General features: G+C 36.2%; 1 pseudogene; it reads right to left on the bottom strand.

The window, feature by feature from the left end:
• Nucleotides 1-2,347: 2,347 nt before the first annotated feature.
• LOC122008374 lies at nt 2,348-3,734 on the bottom strand (annotated as a pseudogene).
• Between the last annotated feature and the right edge of the window lie 1,228 nt (nt 3,735-4,962).

Raw genomic sequence — 4,962 nt, 5'->3', positions numbered from 1 at the left:
ACACATAGGATTTTACCCTGAATACAATCACGCAGCACTTGTCCTCTTCTGACCAACCTAGACCTAGCATTCTAGCCTCCTCTATTAGCCTCGCGTCCCTCGGATGTCTCCCCATCCTTCACGTCTTGCCTTCTGAAGCTTCCTTCAGCCTTGTCTATATTGTCGGGTCTTCCTTTGTCAAGAGGCTCCTCACCTCCAGGACTTCATCAATTGTCAAGTCACACTTGGACTTACGTTGTCAAGACTACATGCTTGGACTTATACCGCCAAGACTTATCCTTGGACTTTCCTTCTTTGCCAAGATCACATTTGGACTTTCCTTGTTGTACTTGTATCCTGCACACTCACAATACATATCAAATACAATAATAAATTTAACTTCAACTTTTTCTCAAGTAGTAAAACATAGAACATCTAGATTGCTCTAATACTAAGTTCATGGGTTGTTCAAGTTCTTTATCCGTTGAAGTGCAAGCATTAAGGGAGGAGAATAAAGAATTAAGAGTTTGGGTCATGATAATAAAGCAATCAATGGAAGATCAGATCAAGGCGATAGTAAACCAGTCGATGCAAGATTTCATGTCTCGTTTTATGCTGTCTCATTCATTAGCTCATGCTTCCATTTTCCTAATTTTTCATGTTCGCATGGTAACCTAGAGCTACTGATCAGTAGAATATATATGTTGTGGATAACTATTTATATTTTTAGATGAATATTTGTATTTTGAAATTGATAATTTGGATGTCATTATTAATATTAAATTAATTGGTATTGATTTTGTCATGGGGTAGATACATAAATTTATGATCCACTATTTTTATTTTTATGGGCTCATCATTTTATATGTCCATCCTTGAGATTTTTTATTCTACAAATCATTTTTCTTTTTTTGCATACAATTTTTCTTTTTTGCAAGGGTATGTTGGATTGTGAGACAATTTATTAGAATGTATAGATTCATGTATACATGATATTAGATTTGTATTCGGATATGACATGCTTCTAGTACTTGATAATTGTATGCTCTATTGTGGACTTATAATATATGTATTTTTTACTTATTAAAAAATGATAAATATTGTAAAAGATGATTCATTTGCGCTCAATGTTTCCATCAATTCGTTCTTAGGCTAACACGAAGACGGTAAATCATACAGGGCTATTAGCCATTAGTACAGTGGTCAAGATATAGGAAAGACATACTCGATTAAATAAGATATCAAATTTCGAATCTCAATAATGATGAATATTATAAACGGAAATTTACCAAAAGGAGCACTTAATTTTTTGAATTGATCAAAAGTTGTATCACACTTTGGTAATTACCTTAAGGTGCACTAACATATCTAATATTTCTATTTTACCCATCCTGACAATTTGTTTGCATGCAACCTCTTTCTCCCTCTCTCTCTCTCAACTCGTGGAAAACAACCAATTCTTTTTTTTTCTTCTTTATTTTTTATTTTTTTCTCAACCTTGTTGTAGGATATTAGGCTCATATTGGACCTGATATCTCTTCATATCAAGTTTAATGTAGGTCTGATATCTCCCCATATCATGTCCAACAGAAAAAAAGGAAAAAAAAAGAGATATTTAGTTTTTTCAAAACCTTTGATCCATCACTAGGAATGTCAAAAATCATAATAAAGAGTATATTTAGACTTCTTGCAATTTTAGAAATTCATAGGACCTGAAATGGTTACAATCTGAGGTCTCAAGGTCAATCAGTGGGTTTCGGTCGAAACCTAGAAACCTCATACTACAACCATTTCAGGTCCTATGGATTTTTAAAAGTCCAAGAAGTCTAAATATACTCTCATTATTATTTTCGACATTCCTAGTGATGAATCAGAGGTTTTGAAAAAATTAAATCTCTCTTTTTTCTCTTTTTTTTCTTATTTTTCTGTTGGATATGATATTTCCCGTATCAGACTCACATTGGGTCTGATATGAAGAGATTTCAGGCCCAACCTGATCTTCTATAACAAGGTTGAGAAAAAATATACAAAAACGAAGAAAAAAAAAAAGAGAATTGGTTGTTTTCCACGAGTGGAGAGTGAGGGAGAAAGAGGTGGCATGCAAACATAAGTGTCAGGAGGGATAAAATAGGAAGATTAAATATGTTAGTGCATCCTTTGGTAATTACCAAACTGTGATACACCTTTTGATTAATTTAAAAAGTTAGGTGCTCCTTTTGATAAATTGCTGCATTATAAAACTTGATTTAAGTGTGCTTAAACTATACTCCAGTTTTTATCAATAGCTAATCAAAGAATAACGTCATCTCTAACTCCAAAATTAATCACTTATCAAAAATTTAACAAGTCGAGGACGATCATCAAAAACTAAAAAAAATGTCTCATTTGAAATCCCATTTTTTACTCTAAATCATTGCCATAAAGGTCATTGTGACAAGCCTTGAATATAATTCTCCCCACAAGAATTTAAATTAAGAGTACAACGCCATCTTATTCGATATCTCCATAAGAACATAATTCCAAACACCCACCTTATTCAAAGATATCCATAGCTACTTAGTGATTTCCGTTCACAATTCGACCTCCGTCGACGACGATGGTCTGACCATTCACGTAGCCAGAGGAAGGGAGGCAAAGGAAGGCAGCGACGCCGGCCACATCCTCCGGCTTCCCCCAACGCCCGAGAGGCACGCGATGATTCTCCCTCGCCACAAATTCCTCGTCTTGCACTAACTGCCACAGCAAACAAATCCATATTCATAAGCCTTTTTTTTTTCTTTCGCCAGTAATCCTTTCTTTTTCTAAATAACAAAAAACTATATATGTTCGCTTACAAAGCCATTGAGTGGTGTTCTGATGTACCCTGGAGCTACACTGTTTGTTCTAATGTTATCTTTGGCCCATTCACAAGCAAGATTTCTCGCCAGTTGATTCATTGCTCCTAATCAAATGGAAGAGAAAAGGAGAAGATCTGAGCAATTCGTTCATCTTGCAAATGATTCAATCAGATTCAATCAACAATATACAAGAAGTACCTTTTGTCGATGAATACACAGACAAATTATCTATGGAAATGAAGCCACATATGGAGGTGACGAACACAATACTGCCTCCTCCACAAGCCCTAAGGAGAGGGTAAGCAAGTTGGCTCAAGTGGAACGCCGATTCCAGGTTTGTGCTGATCAAGAGCTTGAAATCCTCCATTGTTTGCTCCACCGTACGTCGGTTTGTAGACCGCCGTCCCTGCATTGTTAACCTGCAAAACGAAGAATATTATCAAATCGGTTTCCATGAGTATTCGGATTTGAGGAAATTATTACCAGAATGTTGAGCTTCCCGTCGAATTGGGACTTCACCGTCGCCATGAGCTTCTCTCTCTCGCTCGGGGAGGAAACGTCGCAGACAGATCCGGTGACTTTGAGCTTGGAATCGCGCCATTGTTGCAGGCACTTCTCCAGATCTGCTTGGCTGCGGGCGCAAGTGTGCACTGCCGATCCAAGTCTGGCGAGCTCCTCGACGATCGCATACCTAAATTAAGCTTGATGGATATATAGATGGAAATAGGAATATTCGATAGAAATACCCGATTCCCTTGGAGCCTCCGGTGACCAAAGCAGTCGTCCCGGCGAGAGACCATCGGTTTGTGCTAATGGGAGTGTGTTCCGGCACGCTGCTCATGCTTCTTTTTGGGAAAAGAACTTGAGACTGAGGGGGGAGAAAGGCGCAGGCAGAAGATACTGATTTCCTATGCAACTGTTGCTGAAATGATAGTAGGTTATGGGACCATATATAATGGCAGAAGTGGTTAAAGAAAAATGTTTATATTTAATGTGTCTTGTTTTTAGTTGGGTTAGTGGGATAGAATAGAATTTCTAATGGTTGGTAGAAAAATTTTATGGGGTTGGATTGATCACTCCTAAGGATAATGAATGATGTTAATTGAATTTATCATTTTTGTTAGTGTGATAGAATAGTTAAGTTAGTGGGGTTATGGAGTTAGTGAGCTTCATGAGTTATGTAAGTGACTTATAAATAGGCTACTATGTATTTAATGAATGATGAATTGAAATAGAAATTGAAATTGAAAATTATTGTGTCCCACTTTTTCTCTCTCTTATCCTCCTTCCATTTTTATCTAACAGTGGTATCAAACCGTCGGATTTGACGTGTCTTAGATTGCTTGCAATAGTAATCAACAAAATTTCTCAACCCCTCATTTCCATTTTCAAGGGAGAATGCTACAAATTTTAGAGTATCAGAATGAAGACTCTATTTAGATCTCAAGATCTTTGAGATTTAGTAAAGAAAGACTTTGACGACGAGGATACCAATGAAAGTTGATTCAGGGAGAATAAAAAGAAAGATTCAAAAGTACGGTTAATTCATTCTTCAACAAACAATACATGAGACGATTTTCTCAGAAATTATAACTGTCTCATTTTTCAATGAAGAATGGGAAATATTGTAGAAAAAATGCCAAGACTCCTCCAAAATGATAGCAGTGAAATTCAACACTTTCATAAGTGAGTTTGAGGTCTTGCTTATGAAGGGTAATGAAACTTTACAAGACTTTTTATCTAGAGTAATTTCAATTATCAGTTAAATGAGATCGTATGGTGAAAAGATCACTAATGCAATTATTGTTTCAAAAGTTTTGCAAAGTTTGACTCTAAATAGGATTACATAGTAAATGTTATCGAGGAGGCAAAAGATCTTTCGATGTTATCTTTTGATGAACTAATGGGTTCTTTGCAAGTTCATGAGGCAAGGTGAAATAGATCTGCTGAATAAAGAAAAGGCATTTCAAGCTTCTTAAGTGAAGGGGGAGATAGAAAACAAAAAGAAGAAGACTTCGCTAGTAGAGATCGTGGAAGAGAGGTTTTCGTGGTAGAGGATGTGGCAAAGGAAGAAGTTATTTTAATGGACAAGAGAGCAATTCAATGGGGATCAAAAATGGAATAAAAATTCCATTCAGTATTATGG

The sequence above is a fragment of the Zingiber officinale genome, chromosome 8A (genome assembly GCF_018446385.1).
Source record: "Zingiber officinale cultivar Zhangliang chromosome 8A, Zo_v1.1, whole genome shotgun sequence".
Taxonomy (NCBI): Eukaryota; Viridiplantae; Streptophyta; class Magnoliopsida; order Zingiberales; family Zingiberaceae; genus Zingiber; species Zingiber officinale.
Note: the sequence above shows the minus strand (reverse complement) of the source record. Positions and strands in the feature narration are given on the sequence as shown.